The sequence below is a fragment of the Cydia strobilella genome, chromosome 14 (assembly GCF_947568885.1).
Source record: "Cydia strobilella chromosome 14, ilCydStro3.1, whole genome shotgun sequence".
In the NCBI taxonomy this organism is placed as follows: Eukaryota; Metazoa; Arthropoda; class Insecta; order Lepidoptera; family Tortricidae; genus Cydia; species Cydia strobilella.
In genome coordinates this window covers 4,340,912-4,363,341 of record NC_086054.1, presented here as the reverse complement: position 1 = coordinate 4,363,341, position 22,430 = coordinate 4,340,912, and positions in this window count along the sequence as shown.

The following is a 22,430-nucleotide window of genomic DNA, read 5'->3' as shown; positions in this document are numbered from 1 at the left end:
GACGGAGATGATGGTATTCGCGTCGGGTTCTGGGCCGGACAGCGTACCTGCGGTGTATTTAAATGGGTCGAAAATTAATGTTGTTAAGCGGTTCAAGTATTTAGGACATTTGTTGACGGAACGGCTGCAGGACGACGATGATATTGAGCGCGAGCGGAGGGCCCTCGCCGTCAGAGGCAACATGCTCGCTCGACGGTTTTCTAAGTGCAGCAAGGATGTAAAGACCACACTCTTCAAGACGTACTGCTTAGGCATGTACACCTCTCAGCTGTGGATAACGTTCACGCAGAAGGCAATGAGCAGAATAAGAGTTCAGTACAATGACGCGTTCCGAGCTCTTATGCGGCTGCCGCGGTGCTGCAGCGCGTCGGGCATGTTCGTGGACGCGGGGGTCCCCGACTTTTTCGCGATAATTAGATCCCGCGTTGCCTCGTTCTGGAGGAGACTGCGCTGTTCCGACAACAAAATACTTGTGGCTGTTTCTGACGATATAAGGAGTCCGGTGTTTAAGCGCTGGATTTCTGTTCACATGGATCAGAACAGAAAATGACTGAACCTAGATTTAGACTTATTTTTAACATGACTGGCACCCCTTTACAGTGTCAATTAGTTCTTAAGTAGTATTTAATTTTGTACGCAATATGGGTAAATGCCTGAAATAAAAGCTTTTTATTTTATTTTATTTATTTATTTATTTGTCATGTGGCAACACTGACAGATAGAATGACAGTTCTCATGGCGGGGAAAAGCACGATGGCGCCATTAGAGAAAAGATGGAGGTACGTGCATGAGGTGTTGGACGGCGCGGGGTGTACTGAGTCGGTACACGGTGCGCCTTCACGCTCTAACGAGAGCCTGCCCAGGTGAGTGTTTATACACTTATTTATGCGTATATAATCGACATCCTAGCTACATGGGAGTGGAACAAGGGGTTAACCAACGGTCCTTGGTTAACGTAGTTTCACTAAGGTGCAGTCCAATCTCGACATTGGACTGGGAAGCCCGGGGCTTCCCTGAGTGTGTATCGGAAGCACACAGGCAGGCATGTAGTACGGTCGGTTATGAGTTGGAGTATAAGGGCCGGATCTAGGGGGCAGGCATATGGAGGATCCCGTGGGGGCACCGCCCCCACGTCCAGGTGGTGTGCAGGACACCAGGGTACTAGACGGTAGTACCTAGTCTGGAGGCGAACCGAATCGTACGGGAGAGTCACTCTGGATAGGCCAGTAGACTGCACTCTCATATTGATACAGATGTGCGATGCCAACTCGGAAGTAAATGTACTTGTACATGTAACAGTGTGGTCGTAGGTCGGCCCCTTCTCCTACTCTCATGTAGCATGGTGTTATGTGTATTCATGATGATATGTTTTGTTGCCCAGAGCAATCTATACCCAATTGGATTCAGGCACTTGTATTATGCATAGCTGGGTATAGAAGGCGCGACAAAAATGGTGGAGATGATCTGAGATTTCTGATGGTGGGAAGCCAGATTAGGTTTGGCTATTCCATCTGAAGATCCCTTTTGAAGGGCCTTGTAGCTGAGATTGTCAAATTAAGTTTTGAATTGTTTGAGCTCAAGGTACCTGTTCGGCGTATTTTGTTTTGAAAATACGTAATTAATTATTATTTCTTTCACAGCATGCAACGAAGTCTAATAAAGAAATATAAAATGAATGTTGTTTTAATTCCATAGTACTAATTTAACATTTGTTTGATTTTAGAGGTAAAAGGGGGCACCCTAGGCTAGATTAAGTGTTGTGAAATGTTGCGTAATTGTTATAATTATACATTTGTTCTTGTGTAATAATTTGTTTTAAGAATTTAGCCATAAGGTATTTTTTATGTTATGTTGGCCATCATACCTTTTATATGATTGTAAAAGAATGGTTGTTTTTCTTTTTCTTATCTATACCCGTAAGGGTACGTTCGGATTTCATTTCATCATTTTATTTTCAGTGATAAATAAAAGTGCGTGGTAAAGAATGTCAGATGAAGGGCATTTAATAATTACTTTTATGAATTCGATTACTCATGATAATTTGTATTTCTTATTCGCGTTTAAATAAATTTACTATTTGGTAAATTTACCGATAAGCCAAAAAATGTTTCGGACGTGAATGAGAATTTGAACGCACCACTGTGCGCTAGCAACTCTGGCAAGACCCAACAAGTCAAGAAAAAAAACAACGAGGAAAAAACATAAGTTTCGCGCTATTCAAAGTTACTTGAGCGAGTGGCGTCCTGAGGTTTCTTGTTTAAGTTTATGTTTGTAAGTGGTCGTGGATAAATCAGTGTTGTGAGAAGTGCGGTCTCAGTTCTGGTAAAGGAAATCATTTCCAAAGCGAGTTGTAGCAGAATTGCAGGTACGAACAAGTTGTAATGTACTTGGTTGAGCCGCCATGACGTTGTCGGCTTCCCGGCGACTAACTTTATCTTCGAATTATCGGCAAATATGTTAATATTCTTATGTAAAAGGTGGTAATTGTGGTATTCTGTGTACATTACAGCTGCACAAAGAAGTAGGGAATATACCTGGCCAGTTCGAGACTAGTTTTGTGATACGTATGCACGTATTCATTCCACCGCCCGGACCGAAAAAAGAAAAGAAAACTTGTACGGCAGGACGGTTTTCAGGGTGAGTTTAAACAAGAAGTAATGGATACGTAATGATTTATGTATTTTGTTGGAAACATTCGACATGAAATCACCGTATTAACAACATTACGCTGAAGAAAGTAAATGGGTGCACGCTAGTGCCTCCGCCGAGAAGAATACTACCTACATTTTTGAATTAGTTATTTTATAAAATTATAACGTTGACTAGTCATGGATGTAATCATGATGGTTGTTTATACCTTAAAATGTAGTGAAGGCTAACTGTGTTAATTATTTTCAGCCGTCACCATGGCAAGCTTGTACAGTCGGGTTAAGCTGCGCCATGAAAAATTACAAAAGGTGACTGCGGACTCTCAAGCCCTCTGGGAGCAGTTGCAAGCGGAGGGAGCTGTCAGTGAAGAGGAGTTCACAGCAATCCACTTAAAATTGAAGCAATGCTTGGGGACTTTTGAAAAGGAGTTATTTCAATATTTAAGTGTTGTACCGGATGCAGATGTGGTTAAGATGACCCAAGATCAACTTAAGGCTGAAGATCTATTGACAGAATTGGAAATTGCATGGCAGATTAGCAAAAGGCGGAGTGAAACTGTCAAAAAATCCAAACTACCTGAACTAAGTCTCCCATCCTTTTCAGGGGACAAGTTGAAGTGGTACGAGTTTTGGGACCGATTTGCTGCTAATGTAGACCATAGACAGTTACAAGAGTCGGAGAAACTAATGTACCTCCTGAGCTGTCTAAAGGGTGCAGCGCTTGAAACTGTTTCAGGAATAGCAGCTACCAATGCAAACTACTCCATTGCAGTGGAAACTTTGAAGCAGCGTTATGGGTCAACTGACACTCTGATTGACGCACATTATACCGCCCTCAACAACCTCCAAAAGGCAGACTATACTAGTGCCAGCTGCCGGAGCGTCCTGGACAGTGTTGAACGGAATATCAGGGTGTTAGAGAAGCTCGGACAACTGGTTGGAGGCAATCATTTGAGAGCATTAGTATTGTCGAAATTCCCAGAAAAGGTGATCCATGAGCACCACCTCATAGGTGAAGGCACAGACTTGATGGCCATCAGAAATAATTTAGATCGAATTATCACGGCAATGGAAAAGTCAGCAGATACAGTTGCACCGAGTCCAGAGTACATTGCTGTGCCTGGTAGTAGCACAACTGAGGTGTTGCAAGTCCGTACAGAAGTAAGGTCTCAGAGTAGCCGGAAGCGGGAACATGCGGGAAATGCTGGAGCACCACCTACAAAGCAAGCAAAGAGAGCATGCTTGTTCTGCAACCTGAAAGGACATGCTAGCAGTGACTGTCGCAAATACAATACAGTTGAGGCTCGGCAGAAGCAAGTAACGGGAAGGTGTCTACACTGCCTCCGACGCAATGCGCAAGATTGCTTGCTTCCGCTGTAAAGGAGACCACCTGCTCATCTTCTGTCCCAATCCGGCCTCAGATGACCGCAATGGCAACACTCCAAAACCCTCTAACTAAGAAAAGTAACAAAGGCAGAATCTTCATAGACTGCGGTAGTCAGCGGAGTTACATTACTCTGGCAGCTGCAAAAACGTTAGGCCTGACTACCCTCCAGGAAGAAGCAGTTTGTCACTTCAACGAAAGGCCGGTACTTAGTGAAATGGCCCTGGATTGAGTACCCACCAGATTTGCCATCAAATTTTGGATTGGCCTTAGGTCGATTAAAGAGTAACCTGAAAAGACTGGACCTGCATTTAATCAAGGAGTATGACGTGATCCTGAAGGAACAGCTGGACCTAGGAATTATAGAAGTTGTTACTAGAGGGTCAGACTTGAACGCAGACCACCCAATTCACTACCTCGCCCACCATATGGTGAAACAAGATGGCGGCGGCAAAGGGAGGATAGTATACGATGCTAGTGCCAAAACTACTGGACAGAAAAGCCTCAATGAGTGCCTTTACAGCGGACATTCTATGTTAGAAGACCTAACGGCGTTACTTTTGAAGTTCCGAACTAAGAGGTATGGCATACTGGCTGATGTAGAAAAGGCGTTTCTACAAGTAGCACTTCAAGAAGATGATCGCGATGTTACAAGGTTCCTCTGGTTAAAGGACACAACCAAGGAAGCAACGGAGGATAACTTACTGTATCTGAGGTTCTGCAGGGTACCTTTTGGAGTTGTCGCGAGTCCATTCTTACTGACAGCAACGATCCGACACTACATAAGCCAGTCAAACAAGGCCTTGCTGAAACAAGTCGCTGACAAATGCTATGTGGATAACTTAGTGACTGGAGCTGATAGCCTGCAGGAGGCTAAACAGATCTATGAGCAAACCAGAACAGTGTTTGAACAGCTGTCTATGAATATGAGAGACTGGATCTCAAACAACCAGAGCCTTATGGACAAGATACCAGAACATCATAGGTCAGTCAAACATGGACAGGTCAAAGTGCTCGGACTTATGTGGAATGTCGAAGAAGATACACTGAAACTGAATTTGACTGAGGACCACTTCAGCACAGATCCTCCGATAGACACAAAGAGGAAAGTTCTTCGGGCTCTAGCACGTGTGTATGACCCATGTGGTTTTGTATGCCCACTCATGTTGTCAATGAAGCTGATCTTCCAGAATATCTGTGAAAAGAAATGCAAATGGGATACAGAACTACCTACGGAGATGACACAGTCTGTGAAGAATGTCATGGAAAGTCTGAAATCCATAGTGAACACAGTTGCCGAGGTACATCGGAACAGATGTCTCAATGAGTGAGCTTAAGTACCACTTGCACTGCTTCACAGATGCCTCCAAAGACGCATATGCTGCCATTGTCTACCTTAAAGTGATTGAAGATGGACAAGGAAAATCAGTCTCCCTTTTGATGGCAAAATCACACGTGTCACAGACCAAAGACAAGGATGAATTGAAAATTCCTAAATTAGAACTTCTAGGATTTCTGATTGGAAGCAGACTCCTGAAATACGTAAGGAACCATCTTGATCTTGACATTGAGAAAGAATATTTGTGGTCAGATAGTCTGGTTGTGCTTAGTTGGATGAGGTCAAACAAACTGCTCCCACCCTTTGTTGCCAACAGGGTAAACGAAATCAAGCGTGACCATCCCAACACAGAGATGTTCTATGTCCACACAAAGGCAAATCCTGCTGATGTTGCCACACGTCCAGAACTGTTTGAAGAGAAAAGGCAACTTTGGTTTAACGGACCGGAGTTTCTTTCCAAGGAAGAATCATGCTGGCCCCAAAATAGACTATGAGGCACATCAGAACCTTCTTTCTGTTGGGGAGGTCCTGGGTGACGACCCAGGTGAGCCGACACAGGAAGTACCCATTGGTGATGACGCTGACCAGAGTGAGGCCCTGGAGCAAGGAAGTCCCAGTGATCCCGTTGAACCAATGGAAACCCAGGATTTGAGTATACCTACAGAGAGTGGTGAATATCCTACTGATGGACGCATGGAACTTGACAATCCTGACTATCACAAAGAAGGAGACATCCAGCAGCAGACGATTGTTTCCAAAATAGTGTCCGAGATAAGGGATCTGCAAAGAAAGCACTTCCAAGAAGAACTAGATGGTAAAAGAACACATTTAGCACGAAATCTAGATCTCTTTGTCGATGTGGACGGCCTTCTTAGGTGCCGTGGGCGTATGGCGAACACCACCTGGAGCTATGACATGAAATATCCGATACTACTGCCAAAAAATTCTGAGTTCACTGACAGAATCATAAAGGAGGCGCATGAGAGTAACTACCACGTCGGTGCTCCACATACATTGAGTATCATCAGGGAACGGTATTGGATACCCCAAGGGAAAGCCCAGGTGATGAAGGTGTTAAAGCGATGTACCCAGTGTGTCAAACACGGCGGCGGTCCGTATCGTTTACCAGGCACACCGGCGCTGCCTCCAGAACGAGTAAATTACAACAGACCCTTCACCTACACTGGTATTGACTATCTAGGACCACTATTTGTGAGTACCCAGACTGGCAAAGAGAAGCGATGGGTAGCCTTATTCACGTGTTTGACAGTAAGAGTGATACACCTTGAGATCGTAAAGGACCTTTCGGCTGAAGAATGTCTCCTGGCCTTGCGACGATTTATAGCTGCTAGAAACAAGCCACAACGGATGTATTCAGATAATGCGACTTGTTTTAAGTTAGTCGCTGAAATGGTACAACAGACATACTGCGTTAAGAATGACATCCAGTGGAAATTTATATGTCAACTAGCACCGTGGCATGGAGGGTTTTACGAGCGGCTTGTGGCCTTGGTGAAGCATTGCCTTAAAAGAACCCTAGAAAAACACCTTCTCAATGATACCAGGTTACTGACGGTGATGAAGGAAGTGGAAACGGTACTGAATTCAAGACCGCTGACACGAGTCGGTACAGATGTGGAACATGTTCTCTGCCCGTCTGATTTCTTAAGCCTAGGACAATGTTTGACTATGAGACCATCTGCCGCAGATATTCCTACTTGTAACACTGCTACAAAGAGCGACCTGTTTGAGAGCTGGAAGAGAGGATGCAATATCCTAGAGGAATTTAAGAGAATGTTCATCAAGCAGTACCTTGCTAGTCTGAGAGAGAGGTACAACAACTCGCCCAAGCAACCTAGAGTTAAATCTCATCGATCACCACAAGTAGGCGACCTTGTACAGGTTAAATCGGATCTCAAGAACAGAAACCTCTGGAAAGTGGGGAAGATCCACGAGCTGATCAGAGGAAGTGATGGTGAATGTAGAGTAGCGAGGGTCAAGGTTGACGATTCTACTTTAACACATTCCATTGGCCATCTCTACCCGCTGGAGGTAGATGACGAGACGCCTGAGGTAGAACCTGTAGAGGGAGGCTTGCCTGAGATTGAAGAGGACAGCGGGGAGTTGGAAGTTCCAACCAGCGTGGATGCTCACGTACCTGTGCTCGATGAACAACCGGAGATCGATGCGGATCATCTGGCTGGATGTGATATGACCAGTCACAATGAAGTCCCACCACCAGAGGAGCAGCCAGAGGAAAGAGGCAATGGGAGAAGCAAGCGGATCGCAGCCATTCGTGCCAGGGATAAAATCCTGGAGTGGACGCGACACCTGCTCGCCTTGCTGCAGTAACCTTCATTGTTGTCGGGAGTGTCGCGCCAAGCGCCAAGCGCCAAGCGCGATGTAAGTTGGTAAGTGGTATCAACCAGGTTCTACTTTGTCATGTGGCAACACTGACAGATAGAATGACAGTTCTCATGGCGGGGAAAAGCACGATGGCGCCATTAGAGAAAAGATGGAGGTACGTGCATGAGGTGTTGGACGGCGCGGGGTGTACTGAGTCGGTACACGGTGCGCCTTCACGCTCTAACGAGAGCCTGCCCAGGTGAGTGTTTATACACTTATTTATGCGTATATAATCGACATCCTAGCTACATGGGAGTGGAACAAGGGGTTAACCAACGGTCCTTGGTTAACGTAGTTTCACTAAGGTGCAGTCCAATCTCGACATTGGACTGGGAAGCCCGGGGCTTCCCTGAGTGTGTATCGGAAGCACACAGGCAGGCATGTAGTACGGTCGGTTATGAGTTGGAGTATAAGGGCCGGATCTAGGGGGCAGGCACCGCCCCCACGTCCAGGTGGTGTGCAGGACACCAGGGTACTAGACGGTAGTACCTAGTCTGGAGGCGAACCGAATCGTACGGGAGAGTCACTCTGGATAGGCCAGTAGACTGCACTCTCATATTGATACAGATGTGCGATGCCAACTCGGAAGTAAATGTACTTGTACATGTAACAGTGTGGTCGTAGGTCGGCCCCTTCTCCTACTCTCATGTAGCATGGTGTTATGTGTATTCATGATGATATGTTTTGTTGCCCAGAGCAATCTATACCCAATTGGATTCAGGCACTTGTATTATGCATAGCTGGGTATAGAAGGCGCGACACTGTCACTGTCTACTTTAATTCCTTCTGTTGTGAGAACATGCCCTAAATACTTTACCTCTTGTTTTTTGAAATTACACTTTGTTCTGTTAAATTTTATTCCATACTCTTTTGCTTTTTCAAACACTTGCTTTAAAATTTGGTCATGTTCACTCTCTGTCTGTGCATGAATCAGTATGTCATCTATGTAAATTTCAACATTAGGAATGCTACCTAAAATACTACTGAACACTCTTTGAAACACTTCTGGACTGGACGCTAACCCAAATGGTAGTCTATTATAAAAATATCTCCCATAAGGGGTGTTAAATGTTGTCAACTCTCGACTGTCTTCTGACAAACTTATTTGAAAAAATCCTTTATTGGCATCTAATGTACTGAAAAATTTACTGCCTTTCAATTTAACTGTAATCTCTTCTAGAGTCGGGATTTGAATATGTTCTCTCTGTATTTGAGTATTTAAGTACTGAGGGTCTAAGCATATACGCAATGATTTGTCAGGCTTTCTAGTCATTACTAATGAACTGACAAATTCTGTGGGTGTTTGCACTTTAGAAATAATTCCTTTTCTCTCTAAGCTATCTAACTCCTTTTTTAAGTCACCCATCAATTTAAAAGGCACATGTCTAAATGGCTCTATTTTACCTGTTGCACCCTCCTTCAATTTTATTTTCACATCACCTATTCGAAAAGGGAACTTTTCTTCCCTGCTAGGAGGGATCAAAGTGGCACTTTTCTGTTCAAGGACATTTTGTTGCCAGTATGAAATATTGACACAAAGACATATGAAATTAGTATGCATATAATCGATTACAATTTCTTTATAATCGATTACGTGCATACAATTTTTCTAACTTAAATAATATTTTGTTGTAATTGTAAACAATAAATGTAATTAGCGTAAGTAGCATATTTAAATTAAGTAAATTTATTAATTAGCGTAATATTTACAAAGAAACGTAAAAAAACATTAGTTTAATAATTTAATTTTTATTTTGACATTTTAGGTCTCCTTAAACGCAGCCATACTTGTCTATGCAATTTAAAAAGTTTATATTTAAAAAGTTTTGCACAAATATTTCACAAAGCATAATTATGCGGTTCTGTATTGTGTATAAATTTGTAAATACTTAGTTTAAATCAATAACTTTATAATAATAAATATAAGTGATATCAGTCTTCATACAATATAAATTCCTAAGAATTTGCCATTTGTAATTTTAAGTGCAATTGTATATTGTGAGATAAATAAATCATATCATATCATATCATAGTGTTCTTCTGAAGATTTGGTTCAAAGGGGTAAGAGCTATTAATTTGTTACCAGAAAAATCTACAAAAATAATGTACTTGATTTTCATTGTATCATTTTAGGTGTTTGCTGCTGTCTTTGAAAATATATTGGGTACATAATTATGAGCTGTAGGTACTTTTAATTTGTCAGTACAGTCACGTCTGAAAATATCGATACGGACAAAGTGCCAGAAGTATGTATCTACCTACCTATACACTTCTATGGGCCATGCCTGAAAATAAATGATTATTTAATTTAATTTAATTTATACTAAGGTCGTGTATACATATTTTTGGCACTTTGTCCGTATCGATTTTTGCTTAAAACAATAATGTTTTGAAACCTAATATATGTATGTAATTTCCTCATAGGTGATGTGAAAAGCAGTATGTGTCACATGGTAGCAAAATTATTTTCACCTTGGGCGTTAACACTTGAATCCCTCACTACGCTCAGGATTCTATGTTAGAATCCCTCGCTACGCTCAGGATTCTATTATAGAATCCTTCGCTTCGTTTAGGATTCAATTGTACGCCCTCGCGTAAATATGTCATTTTGCTCCCTTGTGACACAATCTACTATTTATATTCATAATCTTTTATTTTTCCTATCCCTTTAAACAATTCTTCATAATTTTTTACATCTATTTTTTCTGACACAGCATGTACTTTTCTCTCTACCAATTCTAATTCTTCTAATGAAGGCAAACCTAATATTGGCACATAATCATTTTTACTTACTTGGAAGTTTATAACACATTCTTTGTTTAATATTTTACACTGCAAGTTAAGCTCACCTACTGTAGCAATACTGTCTTCACTATAATTACTCAAATGACAATTTGTTTTTTCAAAGTGAAATATGTTCATTTTGTGACATAAAGATCTGGGTATCACATTGCATCCAGCACCACTGTCAAGTTTAAATTTAATATCTTTATTTTGCTGCACAAAATGAACATTTTCATACCAACTACTTTTTTGTTTACTGCTACTAACCGTCGAAATGTCTATCTCTTGTGAATCACTGTCACTCGTACCTTGGTCTTCAAGTCTTGTATCACCATACTGCTGTACACTTACTGTACCTATTTTGTTCCATCTGCACTTTCTAATAAAATGTCCCAGCTTCCCGCATTTCGTGCATTTTTTTCCATACGCCGGACACCTATTTCTTTCATGGCTGTATCCACACCTGTGACACTCTGCATGCTGTCTGCTACTTCCTGGTGCTTGATGGTAAGTAGATGGTAGTTTACTGCCACTGGTCGATGCTTGATGGTAAGCAGATGGTGATTTGCTGCCACTGGTTGACACTTGCTCTCTTCTTGCTTGCTTCTTCTTTATGACCTGTACTTCTGTTTTTTCTGAGGTTGTACCTTGTATTTGCTTTACTTGTTCGTTGGCCAGCTCCGCTGCCTTGCATATATTAATTGCTTTCTGCAGTGTTAAATCAGATTCCCTGAGTAATCTATCTGTTAATTTTTTGTTGTTAACACCTGCTACTAATCTGTCCTTTATCAATCTTTCCTCTAATGTTCCAAAATCACACTCTTTGGCCAGTTTTTTTAATTCAGTTAGATAATTGTCGAAATTCTCACCCTCAAGTTGGTTTCTTGTGAAAAATATGTGAGAATTTACACTCTCATTTCTTTTAGGTATATAGGTATAATAACTCTCAAACGCTGTAATCACGTCGTTATATGTAGCGGATTCTTCCAGATTCAGCGTGTTATAAATATCGATGCACGCCTCACCCATGCAGTGTAACAATAAAGCTACCTGTACCTGTTCATCTTTTTTATCGGCTCCACTTGCCTTTCTATATAACTCAAATCGTTGTTTCCATTTCTTAAAATCTTGATTTTGAAGCTTTTCTGGTGGTTTTAGTCCCACAACACCATGCTCTGCTCGGTCAGCTCCTTCCGCCATTTTTCGTTTTCTTTCTTCTTACAATTTTTCTTCTTTTTTCGACTTGTTTCTTAAAATCTTCATTTGATTTTTGTTTTTCAATGTTCTATGTCGCAGCGCCATGTGGTATTCATAGGTTTTAAGTATGAATATTCTAGTTTTATGATTTAAATAAAGAGCGTCTATCTCAACATTGTATTTTTATTCAGAGCCATTACAAGAGTCATAGATAATATGTATTCTACTTAAGGCTGCTACACACTTAACAACTTAAGTAAGGTTCACACTTATAACAATCAGTTTAGTGAATTAATATACAAAATAAGCAATATTGTTACAAAATAAACATGGCAAATGGTGCGAGTTCTACCGAAATTTTCGACAAGAGCCGTGTAGGTCGGGATTACGCGTTTGTGCGGATGGAGTATATACAGAGTTCCGATTTGCAAGGATATTGTTTACAAGATGTAAGTAAACTTGAAAGTGAATTTCACGCCTTTCAAATTGAATTGCTTTCTGCGATTCCAAGTGGTGATAGGTCAAGTGAATTGGAAATATCATCACAGTTCGAACAAATGGTAAAATCCATAAAAATACGTTTCGCGGAAATAAAGCCAGATATAGTAAACAAAAGTGACAGTTGTAGTTCAAGCTCGAGTGTTAAATTACCTAAGATTAATATAGTTCCTTTCGATTCGAAAATTGAAAACTGGGTATCGTTTATGCAGATTTTTGACTCGCTAATTTACAGTAAAAATATCCCGGCAGTAGAAAAGTTGCACTATTTGTTGTCGAGTGTAACCGGCCATGCTTTTGACTTAATTAAAAATTACCCATTATGTGATGAAAATTATTTCATTGCCTATTACACACTAAAAACACATTTTGAGAAGAAAAGGGTCATTGCGGGTATATTCTATGAAAGGATATTAAACTGTGAGGGAGCGAAGTCCAAGACTGCATTGGAGTTAGTTAGAATACGTCGAACATTTAAGAAAAACTTAGAAATTCTATCAAAGTATCAATTACCTGATAAGAACTTTATGTTGTTCCATACACTTTGGTCAAAATTAGATGTTAGTACTAAGGAAGCATTCGAGTTGCAACTGGAGTCTAACACAGAAATTCCTAGTTTTGAAAAATTAATGTCGTTTATTGAAAAGCGGAGCCAGGCGTTAGAAAACAGCTGTGGTAAGCCGTTAACATTGTCTAGTAAACCAGTGTATAGTAAGCAAGTGTCGAATAAGGCTAAGCTTAATTAGAAAAATGTATGAAATATTCACAATGGCGTTGCCAACTTCGGGGCGCCTAGAGGTTTCCTCTACATTGCGTTAAGAGTAAAAAATAATCTAGGTACTAATACTATTTAAGGATTATTTTCCTTTTTAAACTAAGTTTGTACTATACTAAACTTAACTATTGCGTAGGTAACGGGCAGAGCCGAGTTACAGGACGGACATAAGTTCCTGAAGAAGTAGTTACTTTTGCGACGCGAATTATATTATCTTTTCCTGGAAAAACCTCTGAGACAACAGCGAGAGGCCAGGACATAGGATGAGCGTGATCATCTTTAATGACAACACCTGTTCCCACACTCACAGGTTTGGAAGGTGAATTCCACTTATCGCGTTGTTGAAGAGAAGTCAGATATTCCGTGCTAAAACGGTTCCAGTAACTTTGGACAATTTTATTTAGGAGCTGATAGCGAGTTAACATATTATTTGAAATATTACTGTCAATTTTCTCAGCGGGTAAAAACTTAAGTGGAGTAATATTTAAGAAATGACTCGGAGATAACGCGGTCGGATCGGATGGATCCGATACATACTACTAAACTTGGTAATTATGATATAAAAATATGGTTTAAGGCTGAGAAAAATTCCAGTCACAAAGTAGTCGCAATGTTACGACTCTGTGTAGACTCTGTGTAGACACTGTGTAGACATATGTCAAAAGTAGTAACAAAGTTACTGGATTTGCAAAATGGCTCCTTGTACTCATTTGTTTTCAGATATTCTCAAAGTGTAAAGCCATGCCGTGGTCAGTAGTGTTGACGGAGGAAAATGAAAAAAAGATGATTTCGTTGGTACCCACTTGTTGGGTACTCGATAACGATATATTGTTATGGCCCACAACCAAGAAGTCGCACGAATTGGACCGGTTGAGGAGAGCGGAACAACCGCCCTCCAACGACTGGGTCCGATTGCGGTGCACCGTAAAGGCAGCAGAAATAATTAGTTACCACGATGGAAAAAAAATAGAAGCGTTATAGCTTCTTTTGAAGATACCGAGGACGAAGAAAGGTAAGTTTTATACTTTATTTAAATTACATATTACTTTTGGTAGCCGCTTGTCAAGCTTTGTATGATTCACATCGAACTATAAGCAGCGTGAATATGTGGTATTATGTAATAGAAAGGGACCTTATTGTCGATGGCGCTTACGCCATTTACTACAATGAATACAGATAGTAAGGTTAACATTTCGGATGCTGACCCACACGACCGGTACCACAGGGCGGACACGCTATACATCAAAAATCACTTGCGTTTCTATGTGTGAACGGCACGTCTGTACACGCGGCATGCGTCATAGTGTGAGTAAGTTGCTTAAAAATAGTACTGAGCGGCCCTCAGAATAATGACTAAAGCAAAGAAGCCGGGCAAAAATAAAAGCTTGGTAAAAGATATCGTATTCACAACACGCTATTACTTTTTGTCTATGAGTGAGTGAGACAACAATCCGCAAGTTCTTTCGTTTTTTTCAGTATTGTCATAAGATGAACTGAGGAAAATGTCAAATGGTCCTATGTGGTTCTATAGTATAATCCAGCCAAATAAAATATATGTTCGTTATTTCACAGGTAGGTGTCAACTGTAACAACTTGACATAGATGGGAAATTAAACTGCTCGAGTGATTTGATTAACTAGGTGTAATTTTATCAACGCGCCACCTCATTATTTTAGTTTAGCCAGAAATGAAATTATTTACTTCTCAGTGCATGTGTTCATAACTACATTATTTGATGCAATTTTAGTGCTCCGATGCGTATACTATACCTAAATAATAAAATAACGCTTTACATACTACTAAACTTGGTAATTATGATATAAAAATATGGTTTAAGGCTGAGAAAAATTCCAGTCACAAAGTAGTCGCAATGTTACGACTCTGTGTAGACTCTGTGTAGACACTGTGTAGACATATGTCAAAAGTAGTAACAAAGTTACTGGATTTGCAAAATGGCTCCTTGTACTCATTTGTTTTCAGATATTCTCAAAGTGTAAAGCCATGCCGTGGTCAGTAGTGTTGACGGAGGAAAATGAAAAAAAGATGATTTCGTTGGTACCCACTTGTTGGGTACTCGATAACGATATATTGTTATGGCCCACAACCAAGAAGTCGCACGAATTGGACCGGTTGAGGAGAGCGGAACAACCGCCCTCCAACGACTGGGTCCGATTGCGGTGCACCGTAAAGGCAGCAGAAATAATTAGTTACCACGATGGAAAAAAAAAGAAGCGTTATAGCTTCTTTTGAAGATACCGAGGACGAAGAAAGGTAAGTTTTATACTTTATTTAAATTACATATTACTTTTGGTAGCCGCTTGTCAAGCTTTGTATGATTCACATCGAACTATAAGCAGCGTGAATGTGTGGTATTATGTAATAGAAAGGGACCTTATTGTCGATGGCGCTTACGCCATTTACTACAATGAATACAGATAGTAAGGTTAACATTTCGGATGCTGACCCACACGACCGGTACCACAGGGCGGACACGCTATACATCAAAAATCACTTGCGTTTCTATGTGTGAACGGCACGTCTGTACACGCGTCATGCGTCATTGTACAATGCAAGCATCGCACATTTCTCGCGTCAGCATTTAATATAATGAATGATTGCTGTTTATGCGATTACGCTTTAATTCGATTTATATTTCAGTTTACGTACATACGTGCTCCTAGCTAGTACTCATTATATACCTTGGTTATAAATAAAGACATATACATAAATCAGTGTTTCCATCAAGATATCAATCAACCATCAAGATCAAGAATCATATCAGCTCAGATGTACAACCCGTACATCTTTTGGTCCTTCGAAGCTTATCAGTGACTGTGGCAGTGAGTTCGTCCAAACGGCCTCCCACAAGCGGGTCTCACCGTGCGGATTGTCATTGTCATAGGAGTATCAGTTCATCATCGAAGATCATCATTATCAAGATTATCAAGAGACGTCTGCTATCAAGCCAAGTAAGAGAAATCTGCTACGGCAAATAAAATCAATATCAAACATCAATATCAAACATCAAATCAGTGGCCACAGTATTATCAATTATTTGTTGATTAATACTTATTATCAATATCAACTTCAATACCTATCAATCAATCAAGATGAGTTTAGAAAAGGAAATGGAAACGATTCGCAACGAACAAAATCAGCTCATGGCCAGTATGAACAGGCTATTTGAGAACTACAAAAAAGATGGTCCAAGCCGCCGAACTGTGTCTAACATCAATAACAAGTTGACCGGCCTCGACGGATTTTGGCAAGAGTTTCAAAACAATCATGCAAGGTTGGTAGCATTCCAGAACGAAGATTGCACTTATTATGCCGAAAAGACTTATAACAAAACCAAAACCTTCTACGAATCAGCTCGGTCTGTATTGCTAGATCATTTCATCACATACAGCTAAAAAGGCTCCTCTATCACCGAGGCCTAGGCCAATCTCACCGAAACCAGCAGAACGTTCAACAGACTCTTCGCCAGAAATGTCCAATTGGGCAGCAGAAAAACCAAAAAACCCTAAAAATGAAGAAGTGCATCCTGAGACATCAAATCACCAGAGCCGCGCCGTCCCTCAGCCACAACATTCTGAGAATCAAGAAAAGACGGACATCCGGGCTCCAGTCAATCCAGGGTTCGCAATTCCACCTATTTTCAATTTCACCGAAAACCCAAGCGTCGATGCTGCCAAATTATCAGAGAAGATGAGAAAACAACAGAGCAACTTCAAGGCCTTCGCGCGTACTTTACATTACATCGACCTCTCCACCGTCAATGAAAAGTGGGAATTGGAAGATTTACTCAAATCAGTCCAGTCTCGTTGGACAACAATTGACACTCTTCACTGGGACATCGACAGTGAACTTTTCGAAGATGACGAAACCTACAATCAAACGTTCTGCAAATATGAGAAGAAATTCCAAGACATCAAAAAATCTATCAATTCGAAAATATGGTCCATGGCTCACCGGGAGAAATCAACCCCCGTCATGGACATACCGCCGTTTAGTGGGAATTACCAACAGTGGGTTTCATTCAAGGATCTATTTAATGAAGCCATACATCAAAATCGCTCCATGTCCAACGCACAAAAGATGCAATTCTTGAAAAATAAGGTCAGAGGTGAAGCTGAAAAACTCATTCAACATCTCAACATCAGCTCAGAAAATTATGACACCTGCTGGGAAATCCTAAACCACAGGTACAACAACACAAAACTGATTTTCACCGCCCACCTCAATAACCTGTTGTCGCTATCAACAATGCAACAACAATCGTATCAACTAATCAAGTGTCTACATGACACCACCAACGAGTGCCTAAACGCCATCAGGAACCTCGGCGTGGACATCTCGTCATGGGATCCGCTCATCGTCCATATTTTATCACAACCCGTACAGTCATAGTGTGAGTAAGTTGCTTAAAAATAGTACTGAGCGGCCCTCAGAATAATGACTAAAGCAAAGAAGCCGGGCAAAAATAAAAGCTTGGTAAAAGATATCGTATTCACAACACGCTATTACTTTTTGTCTATGAGTGAGTGAGACAACAATCCGCAAGTTCTTTCGTTTTTTTTCAGTATTGTCATAAGATGAACTGAGGAAAATGTCAAATGGTCCTATGTGGTTCTATAGTATAATCCAGCCAAATAAAATATATGTTCGTTATTTCACAGGTAGGTGTCAACTGTAACAACTTGACATAGTCGTATTATTTTAGTTGAAATATTTCGGGAATTTCAGCGATCATCTTGGTTTATTTTAATTATATTGTTGCTATTCCTGAAAGATTGTTGGAAAACGTGCTGAGTTTTTATTTATAATGGTTTGAAGTTCCCTTTGTGATAATGTCTTGTCTTGTGTGATCGAGGGCTGTAAATCGCATACAGGAAGAAAAGAAAATACACACGAACCGATAACCTTTAATCGGTGTTTTGTTCAATTTTGAAGAAATTAATTTATAGGACCTGATCCTAAACATAGAAATCGATATGTTGTTTATGTAATCATTACTTGCATTCAAGTCTATATAGATTTTTGCATATATTTTCGAACTTTTCTGCTAAGTATGAAAGGTTATATTTTTGGCATAGTGATGTATCGACCTCAGATCAATAACCTATCGACATCTTTCTTATAGTTTGGCCCAGGACTGTCTCATTTTAATTGATGAGTACAGTCAAGGGCATAAATATATATACTGTGACACTGCATATTGTATAGATATTCAGTTTAACAGTTTTGCTTGCGTCTCAAATAGTACGTAGTATTTTTTTCATGTGGCAAGTAAGTCTTCAGTGTAGCAACATTTGTATGTGTTGCCACTACAAATTAAATTCACATTTATGGAATAATAAAGAATATAAATTTAATTATAAAAACTTAATTAGTATTGCAAAAAAAAAGAGTTTAAATATGTTTAGAAAATTAAAGATGATTTATTTAACTATTAAGAATTTATATACAAAATTATTCCATAAACTCCTGATCTGTTGGGATTTTTAGAGAGGTGTTCACAGGATCTAGCTTGGAAGCCATTTTCCTGGTTTGTGCTCGCCCTGATCGGGCAGGTTTCTTGAGACAAAGAGAAGCTGCTTACATCATGCTATAGTCGTGTATAACAAATAGCGGTATATGCAACAACCGTTGCGCTCAGAAGCTAGAAGTTCCTGCAACATTTATTTTGGCACCAATAAAAGTAAGTAGAATATAGTAGTGTCTTCAGGTTTGATTCCTTTGTCCCTGCATATATTGACCAGGCGTTTGTTTCCAGTCTGCTGGTGGAATCATGTGGTGGGAAGGGGTGTCACAGCTGTGAAATAAGTCTAACATAAGGATTTCCAGCTGGTAAGAAACTCATAAGATATATTTAAGGGATTTACAAAGGTTAGGATTGCACATGGTCCTAGTTGTTAACAAAATCATATTTCTTTCAGCTGACTGGGTGTTTTATCGTGCTTCATGGTATTTTCATCGTGTTCCATCGGTTTCTACAGTGAACTATTCTTGTTCGTTCCTGAACTAGCCGACTAGGATGGAGATCTGTCCATGAGGCTCGCGGAAGATCGCCGCCGAGTTGAAGCTTAGTCCGTCTGCACTGATCCGTGGCCTGGGGCAAATTCCGTGCTACTGTATTGGCTCCGGCGCGGCCGAGGATAGTGCAACGGGCATGATCGGGTGGTAATCCCTGGCAGGAGGTTGGTGGACAAATTTCTTTCTCATTCTGAAGAATAGGATATTAAAGAGTAAAATTTAAAGTGGTAAATTTCACATGTACTGGACATATGTGGTGGCAATCGATAGAATAGGTACTAACAAATTTGGATAGGGCTGTTTGCGAATCATCATGGAACCATTTGTAACACGACCCAGGCTCTACCGATTGTAAAATTTCGTAGGATAAAGTGTAAAATGACAACCGAATGATTTGCTAGCAGTTATCTTCACGTTTATTAAATAGCAAATAAAAAAAAATTGTGTGCATTTTGAGTCATTAACTTCCATCAAAAATTCAGGAATATCATTGCCATTACATATTGATAGTGAAAGTTTTGAAATACTTACGTTTGGGTGTTAGAATTGTAATTTGTGCCTGGCTTTTGTACACTCGGATACTTTAAGGTCGGGCTTTAGCTGTTTCATACTGAGCTTTGCCCAAGTTTTTGTACGAAACGGAATATTTTGTAAAATCTTAGCTCAAAATTTCAGTTAGTTACATTTGTGCTGACATTCTTGTCAGGAAGTAAGGTGTCAAACTTTAAACACTATTTGGCTACTTTCAATGCATGAGAGTTAGCTTTAGAGGCTGTTACCTAGTGTATTTTGCATTTATAGAGGATTATAATAAGAGTGTTTAATTTTGGTGTATATCCTAGTTCTCATGCACTATATTTTGTAGCAGAGCTTTTATAAGAATTGCAATTGAAATTGAGTTGACATTTGGTTAAGGTGAAGTTCGAGAAGGTTGATTTAAAAAATTGGAAAGCTTTGTATAATTAATTAGAGAATTAAAAGCCAAATTGCAAATAATTGTAACCAGATTACTGAAAGGTATATAGAAATCTTAAACACTTGGTTTTTGAACGTTTATTTTACACTGTGAACAACTTAGTAAGAAAGTTGGTATTGGACAATTTTGGTTCCATATTTGTGCAGTGGTTTTCAAAATTGTCATAACTGGGTCGATTTTTATTTCAATTAAGATAAGAAATATACTTACACATAGCTGGAAAAGTAAAAACATAGTAAAACACAAGAAGTTAATGTTAATAATTATGTTTGTCAAACAACAATAGTGTCAGTTGAATTTGTAAGTCTATTATTTGATATAATAAATAAATAAAATAAAAAATAAAAAAGCCTTTAATTCCACACAATTTGAACAATACTTAAAAAATAAATAAATTATAGCTTATAACATACTTAATTATTAATTTTATAAAATAACTTAATTGCTATGATTGGTGGACCTCTTCGCGAGTAAAGGCCTCCCCCAGCCGCCGCCATTCTGAGCGGTCCTGCATGCGCTAAAGCCAGTGCGTTTCGACAAGTCGTGTCAAGAGCATGTGCCGTAGTGATAACCAATGTTGTGTTGAAAATGAATGACTTAAGTGCACTAATTTCTCGTAAAGAGCAGCTTTTGAAAAGGAAGGAAGCTTTGATAAGGTATGTTACATGTAGTTTATCATTATTTTCTCATTTAAAGCAAAAGATTTGTATAGATTGTTGCAGGAGGTGGTAAATTTATATCTAAATAAATGTATATTTTCTTGAGAACCAGAAACAAATAATAATTATGAAGTAGTATTAATTCGGTAGAAAATCTATCAGATCTACGATTAATCAAGTAACCGGACAAGAGGCGCAAATAAAATATTATGAACCTTGTTGTAATAGTTGCTACACTCTATTTTAAGTATCAGTGCCGCACCGCGCCTTGCGCCGGCGACTCCCTCGCACCATTTAAATACTGGTTATAACGACTTAGAGGTCTTAGAGTAAGGTTCAAATTCCTTTAATTCTAGTAAGTTGCACCTTAATTCCGGGCGGTAAATGTGAACTGTGTATTGCACAGTAGAAATTTAGTTCGGTGCAGATTTTTTAGATTACTGTTACACTAACAATTTTCTTATTACTCTGTAAGTTATGTGAGTTGCCTTAACTTTTAATGTTGAGTTTGAAATGATTTGACTGTTACATTAGGTTTTCATAAAATGTTGAGTTACTAATGTGAGTTACCTTAACTTTTAATGTTGAATTTGAAACGATTTGACTGTTACATTACGTTTTTATAAAACGTTGAGTTACTTATGGTCGTTACTTTACTAAATGATACAGGTTACACAAATAATATTGTATGTACGTTAACATTTTCTTTAAACTAACTCGTTGAATAATTTTGATTGTAATAATACCTGTCTTACATTTTTCTTAAAAATGTAAAACAGGTATCATTACAAGTGTTTTATCTTTCAGAAGGAAGGAGCCCGAAATTGAGGATGATAAAAATAGCGATATTATAGAAGGCAGCGAGACTGAGATAACCCCAAAAACTGGCACCACCAGCCATCACAGCCAACATAATGTCATACTATATAGTACTGATGATGAACCTAGTGACAATTCAATTAATACGTCAACCATTAGTTTGCCCATGAATCACTCGTTTTTTAAAACACTCAGTGATGACGTTACAGCTGCTCCTTACAACACAAATGGTAAATTATTGCCTATTAAATTTCTTATTTTACTAGTCACCGACGGTCACATGTGTATTCTGTGTATCTGGCTGTGGCATCGTAGCTCCCAAACGGATGACCGATTTGAGTCCGGCTTTTTATTGAAAGCATTGTTTGTTGGGATGGTTCTTAGCAATGTTTAGTGCATACATAATAATATAATTATGGTTTCTTTTATACGGTGGATTTCTATTCCACGGTAGTCAGAGGTGTTATAATTTACAACTTAAACTTTTGTTGTATGTAATTGATATATTATTATGCGCCTAGTCGGCAACTAATAATTATACAAGTACATAATTGTGTCCACTTATTATTTTCAGTACCATCATCCGTTGACAATTCATACGACATCGAGTCAGAGGCACCTCAAACTGAATATGGAAAGTATTCAAATATTCAAAACGACCCACCATTTATTGAAAGTATTGGATGTAAAAAAACTACAGAAACAGAAAATGCGAATAAAATTTGCATCATCTCCGACGTAATTATAAAACACCCGGACAAAGCAGAAATAGATAGCGGTACTTATAATTATTAACTAAGTTAAAACCCACAACTTTTATATTTTAATCATAGATTCAAGTATTTTTTATCATTGTTTTCAGCATCACGCCTCATTTCTGATGCAGAAAACAGCATTGAATCAGAGTCG